We start from the raw sequence: 14,700 nt of genomic DNA on the forward strand, positions 1-14,700 counted from the left end.
GATCCACACCAACAAAGAATTTTCAGACATCAGCTGGGTGTCCTACAATTCAACTTAAGTCTGACGCTATCTACATCAGATCCCATAGGCTAAGGGCTCAGTCCTACACGACTGTCCCCCTCCACCCCCTTCTGCCCACTTCAGATGCCAGTTGCAAACCCAGGTTGTTACCTGGAGTTGTGACCAACTGGCTGTAGGTCAGAGGTTCCAGTGACCCCCGCCTTGGGTTTGTTTAATTTGCTAGAGCAGCTCACAGAACTCAGAGAAACATGTTGCTTACTAGATCATCAGTTTATGATAAAAGCATAGAACTCAGGAACAGCCAGATGGAAGAGATGCATAGGACAAGGTGTGGGGAAAGGATGTGAGGCTTCCATGCCCCCTCTGGGCACTCCACTTTACCCATGTGAGCATGTGTTCATCAGCCCAGCAACTCTCCAAACCCTATCCTTTTGGGTTTTTACAGAGGCTTCATTACATAGGCATGATCGATGAACTCATTGACCTTTGGTGATTGAGCTCATTTCTAGACCCCTCCCTTCCCTGGCATTGGGGATGGGGGGAAAAACTGACCGTTTCAGACCTCTAATCACATGGGTGGTCTACTAGCAACCAGCCCCCATCCTTAGGCACCCCCAAAAGCCACCTCATTAACGTAACAAAATACACCTTGATCACTCTGAAAACTTTGGAAATTATAAGGGTTTTAGGAGCTCTATGCCAGAAATGGGGACAAAGACCAAAATATATATTTCTTATTATAAATCACAGTATCACACTCCCTGTATCATTGTCCATTTTAATTTTCATAACTTCTTAAAAAGTTTCTAGTTGTTAACAGTCCACGAGACCTGCAACTGTTTTAGTCCCTCATTCATTCAATACTGTGGGCCAGTCCCTGAAAAACAGACACAAACTCTCAACTGCCTTAGAGCTTAGAGTTGAGTGGGAGACAGAGACCGACGTTAATAATAACCAAATAACCATTTAAAATTGGATTTGTCACAAGTAGAAGAAGGAAGTACAGAGAACACTGTGGGATGTAGCCCATCCTGGTGTTGGTGCCTGGGTGGAGGGTGATGCCATTTTCTGAGATGAGAATCCCAGGAGAATCACGTTTGGGCGTGACTTTCAGGGGATAAGTAAGACTCAGACGCCTATGGAGCTCACAACATACCAAGCACCGTTCTTAAATAGATTACAGTCATCCACTCGTGTGACCTTCCTAGCACCCCTGTGATGGAGGGACCATCGTGATTCCTGTTTTACAAATGGAGGCCTGAGGCACAGAGGGTTAGGTGGCTTTCCTTTTTTTTATTTTTTAAATTTTTAAAAAAGATTTTATTTATTTATTTGAGAGAGAGAGACAGCAGGAGCAGTGGGGAGAGGCAGAGGGAGAAGCAGACTCCCCACTGAGCAGGGAGCCTGACCTGGGACTCGATCCCAGGACCCTGCAATCATGACCTGAGCTGAAGGCAGACCCTTAACCGACTGAGCCACCCTGGCGCCCCCTTAAGTGGCTTTCCTAAGGTCCCACAAGTGGTAAATGGCAGAGCCAGGATTTCAAACCTAGGCCGTCTGATCCCAGAATCCACGTGATGCAGACTCTCTCATGAGACTTTATGTAGATCTGTTCAGCTGAAGATTCTGGTGGGACACCTAAGTGACAATTTGATAAACTGCTCTCTTATCATTGTTAAAAAACACAAATTTCAACTGAGTCAATTTGAAGGTCTAATTGACTTTATTCAACAATTCCTGAACCAGGCAGCATCCCATCTAGCAGATAGAAAGGAGCTCCAAGGAGCTGTGCAAAATGGAAGGTTTTTGGGTGCCTGGGTGGCTCAGTTGGTTAAGCGTCTGCCTTTGGCTCAGGTCATGATCCCGGGGTCCTGGGATCGAGTCCCATGTCAGGCTCCCTGCTCAGTGGGGAGTCTGCCTCTCCCTCTCCCTCTGCTGCTTCCCCTGCTTGTGCGCGCTCTCTCTCTCTCTCTGTGTCAAATAAATAAATATAAATCTTAAAAAAAAAAAAAGGAAGGCTTTCATGGGCAAAAGGGGGAAGAGAAAGGAAGTTTCTGGCCAAGAGTGGGTGGTTTCAGCAAGGTCACCTTCCTTTGGGGAAAGGCGGGGCAAAAGGATCCTCTCAGATGCAGATGTGAATGGATGTCTGAAATGGTAAAATTCAAGAGAGGTTGCTGGCTGGACATTTCATCTGGGTAATACCTTAATGTTCCAGTTCCAGCAGCACATTCTGGGCTTTCCCTTCTGCTCGGGGATCTCTAATCCTTATAGGATTTGCATGGATTATAGCATCTTCTAGGAGACAAAGACACATAAGGGATGATTCTTTTTTTTTTTTTAAATTAAATCCAAAGAGAGTATCTGCCTCCCTGGTGGGTAATACCGCCCATTCATGGATTCTGCCTCCAGACCCTGTGGAATGACTCTCATGCGTGTAAGCTAAGTTGGACACGGTGATGGATGTGAAAACTGGCAAGTCTGAACAGCAGAAAAAAAACAAGGGGAGCAGAAACAGCTCTCAGCAATGGATGGCAGGACGCGCGGGCTGCTGTCTTGGGCATCTCGCGTCCCCCTTGTCTTGTTGCAAATCCTGTACCGCGACCTTGTTTGAGATTGACTAAGACTGATTAAAATCCTTTAAATGGCTCTTGTTGACAAGATTTGCTATAGAACATTTTAATGACTAAACAAAATTATGGTGCATTTTCACTTGATTAAAGACAAAACAAAACCTGTGCAATTTCCAGTGTACGTTAAGAAAGCGACTCAAGAACATCTTTAAACAATTCAGAGCCTGTTTTCTGCTGGAGAGGAGCATGACAGTGGGTGTGGTGGCGTTGTTCTTGGATTTCCTTCCCTTGGCCAGGGCCTCCTGCCTGGTTTTTGTTTTCTTTCTCTCCTGCTGGCTTTGTCTGCTCTTTCCCAATTATTTAGATAGCATGAAGGTGGCCAAGAAAAACCAGATTCCGTTTCCAAGTAGTGTTCTCTTTCTAGATATTCTCTGGACTTCACCCTTGGTCAGACTTGTTACACCTTTTAGTCGTTTCCCTGTTCACATTCCCTCCGTGGCTCCGGCCTGAAGCTCTCCCCTTCTACCACCAGTGCAACCTGTGGATAAGACAAAGATGAGCTGATTGCTCACAGCATCCTGCGTGGCTTACCCTTTGCCTCCCTGTCCATCTCTACCGCATCTCACTCTGACCTTGCAGTCTGCAGTTCAGTGCCATTGGCCTCCTGTTAGCTCCTTCCACCTCAGGGCCTTTGCTCTTCCTGTGTGCTCTGCTTGGAATGCCCCCACTCCTTTGCATTTTTTGTTTCATCAGCTCCTTTTCGTAGGCTCAAATGTCTTCTCAGGGACGCTCCACTGATTCTAGTCTAAGTTGGGTTCCCCTGTCCAGCTCTTTTGATACTCTGTACATCTTCTTCAGACCACTTACAATAACAGTTAGATAGCAATTTTAGGAATTCATTGTTTCATGCTTGCCTCTGACTTGCTTGCTGTGGTGTTCTTAGGGCTTACAAGAGTGATTTGCAGCTAATGGATACTCAGTACATATTTGTGGACTAAATGACGGTGAATATGGACTGTGTCTCCTGATCTTTGGGAAAAGTTTTGGTTTCCATGAAGCTGGAGCATGTGCACTGCTGATGGAAACCTTCTATGTTACCTACTCCTGCTGTTATGTGATGACTTGTGAGTCCCCCCCGCCCAATTCATATGTTAAAGTTCTAACCTTTCTGTTTCTACACACTTATTTCTCTATATCGTAATTGGCCCCCATCCATTCCCTAAGCTTTAGGACAGGTGGACCTCACTCACCTCTTCCTTTCTGGGAGCTGGCACAATGCCTGGCATTTAGTAGGTGTCCTCCATGTGTTTGCAAAATGAACGAATGAATGAATTGAGGAATAAAACTGAGATATGGAATCTCAGCTATAGCTCAGTATATTGCCTGGCAGGAATTCATTCAGTTGTTCATTATGTATTACACACATACCATATCCTCTGCACAAATCTAATGCAGTGCACAAAGTAGATAAAAAAAGCCTTGCCCTCATGGAGATTATGTTGTGCCGGAAGTAGACACACAATAAGCAAGAAAAATAAGTCAGCGTATGTAATGGTGCCAGGACTAGGGTGGGGCAAATGAGGCACGCACTTGGCAAAATTTAGGGGAGGATGGCAAAAAACTCAGTGATCAAGATAATGGTATTTTAATGCAGTATTTAAAAAGTAAAATGAATGCAGGATATCTATGATGAACGAACTATCAAGATTTTAAGGAAAGACAGATGCTTATATAACCGGTTAGATAAATGCTAATGAGAAAAAATAAAATTGGGAATGGGGATAGGAAATTTGGAGGGGAGAGGTATTAAGGTTGTAGGTGGAGTGGCCAGAGAAGACCCCTACCAAGAAGGTGATGCTTGGGTGAAGACCTGAAGGAAGTGAGGAGCAGTCCATGTTCATATCTGGGGAAAAACTTTCTAGGTGGCAGGAACAGCAAGTGCAAAGGCCCTGAGGCAGGAGCACATCTGGACAGGAATTTGTGTGGCTGGAGGAGACTGAGTCGAGAGGAGGAATTGGTGGGGGGCAGAAGTACAAGAGTTAGAGGGGTAACAGAGGCTAAGATGTAGAGGAAAGGGGCTGGACCCAGTATTGCTAACTCATTTGACCTTTTCATAGAGAGGCCAGAAATTAAGATTTAAAGTGATACTCCTTAATTTTAAAAGAGAGTCCACTGATTTGAAAAAATAGTTAAACGCTGCACAGGCTAAAACCAGTGGTTCACTACCAGGAGTGATTTTGCTTCCCGGGGGACATTGGCAATATCTGGAGGTATTTGTGGTTGCACATCTGGGGAGGGCCTGCTCCTGGTAGATAGCACACAGGTGGAGACTGAGGCCAAGGAAGCTGCTAAAATTCTGCAAAGTGCAGGACAACCCCCAACGACAAAGCATGATCCAGCCCCGAATGTCAGTAATGCCGAGGTTGGGAATCCTGTGCTAAATAGAACATGCCTGTGGATGGAATCTGTTGATGAGGTCAGCAAATTTCTTAAAGTGAGCAGATGGGTCAGAAGCTCAGAGATGGCGCTCTTCCCTCCAGACCTCGCAAAATGCCGACCCATTTCCTTTATGCTTCAGCAGAAGCAATTTTCCACCACATGCCCAGCACTCCTTATTAAGTAGTCACCACCCACAGCTCCTCATTTCCATGTCTGTGACCACCCCAGGTACAAAAGATGTCCTGTTCACAAGAGGCCGATGGAGATCAGCCAATTACAAGCCTATTAGACGAAAGCGCGGGCGCCCGCCTGATCTCATCTCTGTGGGCTGTGCACTTGAGGTTGGTGGCTTTGTGGCTCTTCGCTCCTTTAGTCCGATGACTGCCCAGCCTGGTTCTCTAATTCTTGCTGATGGAGCACAGTTTCCTATTCTAAGCCAGAGTAGTTCCACTAGTATGCCCTAAGCAGCGGCAACGTCCCCCCTGCTGCATACCGTATTCATAGCTGATTATATAACTCACATTTCAGTAGTCTTTTCTTCATTAAAATGAGATGAAAGATAAATCATTTTGGATAGACCTTTGTTGTTACACAGGAGTATGTCTAGAGCAACCGTTTTTGGTCGGAAGAACTAGAACAGAAGTTACAAACTCAAAAATGCCTACAGAGGCCAGGCAGGTAATTGGAAGGAATAAAGCAGGCCATTAAAATAGGGAGTTGTGGGAACTGGGAGACACCTGGGGGTGGGGGGGCTCACCCAGGCTAGAAGCATCTGTCTCTCACGTCTACCCAATGCTGTAAAATGGCAGTTGGACCCAGTGTGGCAAGACCTTTGGACATTTCAGTAGAAATCTGAAATTTTATTTTATTTTTTAAAAAAGATTTTATTTATTTATTTGACAGAGAGAGGACAAGCAGGGGGAGTGAGAGGGAGAAGCAGGTTCCTCGATGAGCAGGGACCCCAACTCGGGGCTGGATCCCAGGACTCCAGGGTCATGACCTGAGCCAGAGGTTAGATGCTTAACCGACTGAGCCACCCAGGCACCCCAGAAATCTGAAATTTTAAATACATTTATTCACTTTAATATACTTTGCAAGATGTCTCTAAAACCATATATGTTGCCTACCTGTGGTTTGTACGTCATCAGAGGACGATCTCTACTTAGATTCTTGGTAGAACATCTGTTTTCTGCATTTGAGAGTAAATTGGTCTAGAAAGTTAGAAATGGACCAGGTTAAGATGGGAGGGGTAGTGAATTAAAGACCTGCCCATTTCAGGAGAAATGGTTTTCCTGATTACCCCCAAAATAAAGCCTCATCAACCTCCTTGGATCATAGTGGCCATTTGTGTGCTAGGCTACTAAGGTAAGGACCTGAGCTCATTTATTTCCCACAGTACCCTGGGAAATACTCCCTCCATTTTGCAGATGAGAAACCGGAGTCTCACGGTAGTAACTACTCATGATCACATGACTAATAATAACTGCTCATGATCACAAGACAGGACTTGAGCCTGGGAATGTGCAAGCTTTTATCTGTGCCCTTTATTGACTTGAGGATGAGTGTTTCTGAGCTTCAGAAAGGCAATTTGTAGGGTTTTTTTTTTTTTTAAGTTTTTATTTATCAGAGAAAGAGAGAGAGCAAGAGCAGGGGGAGAGGCAGAGGCAGAGGGAAAAGCAGGCTTCCCGCCGAGCAAGGAGCCCTATGGGGGACTCGATCCCAGGACCACGGGATTGTGACCTGAGCCAGAGGTTAGATGCTCAACCGACTGAGCCACCCAGGCGAACCACGTTTTATAGTTTTTGACCATGTCCATGTAGGTGAAGTGGAATGAAGACAATCGGATGGTCAAATGAGAATCCTAAGCTCCTGAAGTGCATGAGGACAGCAGGGACAAAGTTGGCCAATTTATCATTTTCCTGAGCAGCTCTCAACCTGTGCCTGAGGGAAGTTGGTATAAATATCATCACTCCCTACCGCTCTGTTCCGCACCATTCCCTAGGGCTCCCCAGCGGGACTGAGCCCCGGTCGCGCATAGGAGTATCTTACTTGATACCCTGAGAACTGGCGTCTTTCCCTCCCCAATCTCACTACTTTTCCCTCTCACATCAACTATGCATGTATGAATCTTTGTCTCAGGGTCTGCTTCTGGGAGAACACAAACTAAGACCCAAGGGAATCCCAAATTCTTTGGTTATTGCCAAAATTGGATTATCTTTGCTTCTGTTGAAGCTAGTCAGGTCACCAAGCCTTAGCCATCTGCATTTATCATACAAAGTCTTATGTTGTCCTAAGGGGTGGGTTAGAACAGAACAGAGCACCAGTCTTAAACTTTCTATGAGAACAATGCAAAAATGGGAACAGCGTGTGTGTGTGGCGGGGTGGGTGGGTGGGGGGCAGAGATATAAATCAAAAGGATTTATTTGGTCACAGAGAAGACACTTGTTTGCTGTGACCCCTGCCACGTTTCCATCGGTTAAGGCACGACTGATTGTCTACAGTGTAGCATTGCTAGTGATAAGAGGCTCTTTTCTTTCATCTTTCTGTTTAATTTCCTAACAACTTGAGAGGAAGAACTCTCTGGCACTGCAAATTACTTTGGATTGTAACAAGAAAGATCCAGAACCCTTTTTCTATTTCTTTTAATAGTCATTCAGGAACATAGTGTAATTGAATTAAGACACTTCCAAGAGGTGAATTATAGGATAATAATTCAGACCTTTCCATTTAATAGGAGCTGGCCTGTGGCCTTGGGTCCACTAGATCTGAAGGGGTGAATTACTGCTCCATAACTCACAAGGTCCCATTTAAAGAGACCCTGGTTAAAGGGAATTAACATCAACAACCAAGTCAGCAAATGTAGTCTGTGATCTAAGAGTAAGGGATGAGGGGCACATAGAAATGAATTTGGAAACTTGGCTCCTCACTTCAAAGAAGTCAGATATCAGAGAATAATGGCAGACCCTCAAGGAAGAATGAATGGCCTCTCAGCCAAGCAGGGCCCTGGGTATTTTCCACCGATGCCCTGATACATGTGTGTGGAAGTCTCGAGCACTCCATCCTTTCAGATGGTCAAGTAACTAATTGGGCTTTAAACCGTAGCCAGGACATAGGTGAGGTTCTCAGCAGGTTCCTCCCTCCTGGAGGCAGAATGGGCAGTGACATCCCAGGGCACCCCAGTGTCTTTCTTCCTGCCCGCCCCCCTCCAGCCACAAGCATTTTTTCTCACAGATGCCTGAAATTTTACCATTCGCAATTCATTTATTTGGCTTAAACATTAACATCCCATTTCCTCTTTTTAAAAAGGAATCAATGTTATACATAAGTAAATGTATGACGCTTAACTCATAGACAGATATGAGTTTGAATCTAAACTCCACAACGGACAATCTGCGACATTGCTTACCTCCTTTGGGTTTTAAGTTTCTCATCTGTAAGATGAGGATTATAATAATACTACCTTCTTAGGGCCCTCATGAAGATTAGATAGAAGAACGGGTCGAATACTTAGCCAAGTGCCAGAGAAGAGTAAGGCTTCGGCAAAGAATAAATTATTATTGAAAAATATCCTTCAGAGAGTGGTATGCGTGCCAAGAGTCATATAACTGCGTTCTTCTTTCAAATTCCAGAATGTGAATATTGCTCCATGTAAGAAATAAAGGATGATTAATTCAATATAGTTCATAGATACCCTTTTCTAATATGGCGCCAATGGATAGCTTGCCACCTCTGAGGTAAATCTGACTGTTGGAAATTTCTAGAAACCTAAAGAAAACCACCTCAACTCCAAAGGTTCCCATGCAGTTTAGGAGGTCACTACCAGCTGACAGGACCTGTCCCTTTTTCATTCCTTCTCAGACCTTTTGCCTGTCATCTGCCAACCTTCTGCTATCTGTCCCAAACTTTTACCCAAAGATAAAAAGAGAAAGCTTATAATTCATTACAGTTCATTAAAATGAAAATAAAATTTATTTTGCATCAAAATGAAGAAAATACATTCATTATTAGCATATAAATGGTATTTTTAAATGTCACTCTGCCTCAAAATCACTTACATTTTCAATGATCACAGCACACAAAATTAATTTTTGATAGCCTTTTGTGATTTGGCTGAAAATTCCTATTTCTTTTTGTGCTTTAAACAGCAAACTGTATCCACTGCTATTCATAGCAAATTTTAGATAATGAAGCAATTAAAAATACATGGATTTAAGATCTTATCTCATTTTTCCTTTGGCCTATTTCTGCTTCATTATTCATGAAGGGATATGTTTAATTCAGAGTTAGTAATTGCAGATATATCTAGTATAAATTGTGCCTCATATTCTTTACCCATTTCAATTTATTTTAGCAAATAGATCTCTATTTGAAAAAAGTAGTTGAGAGAGGGGAGAGTATGATATAAATGCAGAAATCTGTGTGCATGTATGTGTGCATGTATGTGTGTTGATTGGCAGATCCAAACAAGATCTCAAAAATGTTAATAATTACCAAAAGATTTGCCAAGAGCCAGGCACCATACTGAGTAATTAAACCTGGCATCTCATTCAATCCTAAGAGTAATCTTACACGGGAGGTACAATTGATAATCCTATTTCTTAGGTATGGAGACCAAGGCTCAGAGAGGTTACAAAACTGGCTGGAAGTTACATGGTCAGACGTGACAGAGAACATGGATCAGAACCTGACTTGTCTGTCTCCAGGACCCTGTATGTCCAACCCCCCATTACACTGTCTTTTGCGTCCTGGGGCCACGTGCACCTGAGCCTTGAAGCCATTGGTCAAAGGCTTTTGAAATCACTCTGCTGCTTCACCTCGTAGCATCCCCAGCTCGTAAAGTGGCTGGTCCAAGGCGCTTGTCACTTATTTGGTTCCCAGGAATCCTAAATATATTTTAGGAATTTATCCTAGGGAAGTAACAGGACATGTACACATGTTTTCTTGTAACGCAACTTGTCGCAGGGTGTTCTATGCCAATAACAAAGAGAAAAAGAGAAGAGAAAGAGGGAAGAGAAGAAAAGGAAAAGAAGTAGCCTAGAAAAATCCTATTACAGGTTAAATAAACTCTGAGGCACTTAGTGTTATACTCTGGAGCCCTTAAAAATAACGATGAGAATCTAATTTCCTGACATGCAGAAATGTTTCTGGTAAATTGTTAGGTAAAAACAGCAGGTATATGAGAGAGTATGTGCAGTGTGCTCCTATTTTAATAAACACAATATATATGTACACGTATATGTGTGTAAGAGGAGAGCAAGAATCTGGAACAGTGCTGTCCAATTGAAATAGAATACAAGTCACATATGTAATGCATGTATTTATTTTTAAAGATTTTATTTATTTATTTTAGAGAGAGAGAGAGCATGAGCAAGAGGGACAGAGGGAGAGAGAGAGAGAACCTCAAGCAGACTCCATTCTAAGCCCATTGTGAGGCTCCATCTCACGACCCTGAGATCACCACCTGAATCGAAACCAAGAGTCAGAGATTCAACTGACCGCACCACCCAGGTGCCCCACATACATAATCTAAAATTTTCTAATAGCTGCATTAAAAAGTAAAGTGAGGGGTACCTGGGTGGCTCGGTCAGTTAAGGGACTAACTCTTGGTTCCCACTTGGGTTGTGATCTCAGGGTCGTGAGATTGGGCCTCATGTTGGGCTCTGCACTGAGTGTGGAACCTACTTGGGACTCTCTCTCCCTCTCGCTCTGCCCTTCCTCCCTGCTCCCTCTCTGTCTCTCTCAAACAAACAAATCTTGAAAAAAAGTAAAGTGTATTGGTGAAATTAATTTAATAGCATATTTTATTTATCCCCAAATACCCAACATATGATCGTTTCAACCTCTAACCAATCTAAAATTATTAATGAGATAACTTACTTTTTTTTTTTTTTTTTTTTGGTAGAAGCCTTTGGATTCTAGCCCAGATCATGAGTTCTCCTCCAATGTAACATTGTCCATGTGGTGCTTTCTCTGTAGTGGCAAAATATCACCCTAATTACTTAATTATACTTCGAGGTGATCATGTTGACATGGCTCCTGAAAAAAAAAAGCAACACTTTAATTAACTGAAAAGTGTGTTTACTGATTCTTCTACTCCATCAACACATTGCATTGATCCCCCCGCTATATGTACTCCTCTGTCCTAGATCCTGGGGATGCAGGAGAGAACTCAGTAGGCGAAATCACCACCCTTCCGAGACATGAGTTCTGGCAGTGGAGACAGATGAAAAAAAAATGTGAGCAAAAAAATATGCAGTATGGCAGGTGTTGATGAGAGGTACAGAGATAAAGGAGGAAGGGAAGATCAAGGTGTGCTTATAAAGAATGATCAGGAAGATGTCTCCAGTACAGTAACATTGTACACAGACATGATGGAAGTGACAGAGCAATCTTGAGGCTATTTGAGGGACAATCATCTGGCAAGTGCAAAAGCCCTGGGGTAGGAATGAATTTGGCATGACTGAGAAACCGTGAGGGCCACAGAGGCTGGAACAGAGCTTATTCTGCCAGTTCTGGAAGTGTGAGGTAGAGGTTGAGTTAGGGGGTCAAGTAGACTTGAGATCTCTAATGGCCAATTTTAAGGTATTGGCATTGCTGTGGTAGAACCCCTCTTGGTCAGCTCAAAGTGTTGACAATGACAGACATAATAAGGAACACCAGAAAAGGAAGCTGTGACTCCCTGGGTCCACACAGTGCAGAGAAGAGAAGGGCCTTGAGAGATAAAATGTGTGTGACAGGGAGAGTAACAGGGGGTAGGAACTTACAGGCAGATGTAATCAAGAGGAACATAAACCCTGATGATTCCACAAAAATCTTGGGAGGATGTTAGACTCCGAGGACTTGGGATGGCAGCTTAGGTCAAATATATTTAAAACTCAAAGGAAATGGTGACTCTAGCTTACGTATGTCTGGGACAAACTTTAAGACACCAAATATTTAGAGAATCATACCATTTTAATTTGGTTTATTCTTAGTGGATGTGCCTTGTGGTTGAGACCTGATTTTCAAACTGGTTTTTTAAATCTACACTTAATGATAGATTAGTGAGTGAAAAGCAAAAGTTGTCTTTGAATAGCCTTTTTCAAATAGTGCATTTCCTTGGCATACGTAGGTGTTATTTGGGATAGAAGAAAGCTTGATTTATGGAAATCCTCCTTATGCCACAGAGATGCAGAATCGAGGGATGTTGGTTCTGTTGCCCCGGCATGCAAATAACCATTTCTAGCAATTTTTTAGTGTGCACATTTCTCGACTGCAGAGGAGGATGGTGTCCAAAAATTAGGTAGGATTCCGTTTGCATGCCAATTGTTCATACTGCCAGAAAGCCAAGCCATCTGGATGTCCTCCTAATACACTCTCACCTTCACCGAGAGTAAATCTCTGTCATCATGCATAAGTGTTATAACATAATCTCTGTGTTCCAGTCTTGGCTGGTCACTGACTATCTTGGGAAGGTTACCGTAAGTCTCCCAAGTCTCAGTTTCCCCTCCTGGAAAGAGAGAATAATTATTAAAATGAGGATAAAGATGGTCGGACTGGGGATCAAAAGGGGGAACCCTTAGCAGAAAATCTGGCCAATGGCAAACTCTTAATAAAGGTTAGTAATACATAAACAAAAATACGTAGACCAGCAGCAGAGAGCTTACCTGTATTTTGTTTTATTTCTTTTCCTTTTTTTTTTTTTTTCCTCTAGGGAAAAATGGCAGGGACTCACTTTGCAAGAAATTACACTATGTTCAATGACTTCCCATCAAGAGTAAGCAATGTTCCATATCCTGCCATTGGTAAGTATCAAATGGGCCCATGTCAGACAAGGCATGGCTTTTAATCTCCCTTTATTTGCCATGTCACCTGTCAGTGACCTTGACTGTTGCCGGCTGCCTCATGCTCTGCAGTTTACTGATAAGTGTGTTTACGGCTTTTGAAGTCATGTCTGCCGAAAACCACATCTGGTTCACCGCCACCTCAACAGACACACAGTGAAATATAAAGGCTAATTCTGCAGTGTACACAATCCGTGTCTGTTTTCCCAGAGGATTCCAGATGGAGTGAACTCGGCAGAGGCAGCTCATTGATGGCTGGCGATTCTGGGGGAGGAAGGAGCACGGGGTGTGACCTAAAGCCTTTGCTGAACAGATGGGGGTACCGTGGTCTCAGACAAGGGAGAGGAGAGGGAGCTCCGCAACACCCCTCCTTCCCCATTTAGTCCACCGGGAACTTTTGTGCAGACCTAGGTTGAGATTTCTCAAATAGAATAACCTTTCCCACCCTAGCTGTCTCACTCGGTAAACATCATATGGACGTTGAGGTCGGGAGAAGTCCAGGGCTTGTAGGAGCAGTGGGGGAGGCATCTTATACTTTATTAGGGCAGATGATGGCATCTGTATTTAAAAGTCAGATGAGAATATCATCGATCATTTATTGAGCTTGTACTGTATGTTAGATGCTAGTCTTGACTGCTTTCCTTGCCTGGACACAAGCCTACGAGGTAGCTGTAGGTGTTAGGATGTCCATTTCACAAATACGGAAGTTGAAATTCAAAGAGGTAAAGCAACTTGCCCGAAGGTGATCAGTCCTTGGGACTTGAGTTGTTTCAAATTTCTGACTGTATATCTCATTTAGGTTGAGTGGATGCTTAGCAGCTTGGTTGCAGGGTCCTAGGCTGTGCACACATTCACTGCTAGATACCACCAATCCATTTTCCAAAGTCATTTTATCAATCCAAGCAGCAGAGCCAAATTTGAAGGTGAGTCTGGCTGATTCCTCAGCTAATGTTTTTAACCACTGAAAGATACCCCACCAAAGTGGTGGGTACAAATAGCGGGATGCTTTCCAGGAAACCATTGCTCCTGGCAAATAGAGGGTTTTGTTGTGGAGCCTATTTTGTTTTGTCAACATTGTTATTAACATATAACACACATAGAGCAACATGCACAAACTTCAAGCCAACAACTCCTTGAATTTTTCTAAAGTGGTGACTCCCATGAGACCACCACCTGATCAAGGCATGGACCGTTACTGACGCCCCCCACCCCCACCAGCTCTCCTCCGACTTTGTTCTTGTTCAAGATTATCTTTACTCTGTTGACCCTTTGCATTTCCATATGCATTTTAGAATCCTGTAGTGACCTTCCACAACAAAAAAAACCTGCTGGGATTTTGAATGAGATTGTTTTGAATTTAAGAATTCTGTTAGATTTTTGTTTTTTTCCTCCTTAACTCAAAAGAGTTTGCTAGTAAACTCATTTGGGCCAGGAGTGTGTGCGTGTGTGTGTGTGTGTGTGTGTGTGTGCAGGAGGGATGGATTATAACTGCAGATACAATTTCTTGTATCTAAAGGAGCATTCAGCATTCTTGCAGCTAAAGAAGTATTCAGATTTTCTGCTGTTTCTTGTGTCAGTTTTGCTAAGTTGTTTTTAAAGAAGTATTTGCATTTCATTTAAATTTTTCAAATCTCTTGGCTTCAGACTCTTTTACAGGGCATGAAGGGATTAGTTTCTCTGATCGAAATATTCTGTGTCTTGCTTGTGGCAGTACTGACATGGGGGTATACGTTTGTCGAGACTTATTTAACTGTACACTTAAAATGGGTACATTTTATTGTTTCACCTATACTTTTGGAAAAAATTAGAAAGTCCAATAAAATCATATGTTGGTAGTAAAATGGGAT

At 43.2% G+C, this 14,700-nt stretch overlaps 1 long non-coding RNA gene across 1 annotated transcript in view; it reads left to right on the plus strand.

The window, feature by feature from the left end:
- Window positions 1-13,803, plus strand: part of LOC115944404 (uncharacterized) — a 266,795-nt gene extending 252,992 nt beyond the window's left edge. Inside the window, exon 4 of the long non-coding RNA XR_014145328.1 lies at window positions 12,724-13,803. This is a non-coding gene — a long non-coding RNA (uncharacterized LOC115944404). The remainder of the gene's footprint in view (window positions 1-12,723) is intronic.
- The last annotated feature ends 897 nt before the right edge of the window (window positions 13,804-14,700 follow it).

This window comes from Leptonychotes weddellii, chromosome 5 (genome assembly GCF_054177405.1).
Source record: "Leptonychotes weddellii isolate Sample4059 chromosome 5, ASM5417740v2, whole genome shotgun sequence".
NCBI lineage: Eukaryota > Metazoa > Chordata > Mammalia > Carnivora > Phocidae > Leptonychotes > Leptonychotes weddellii.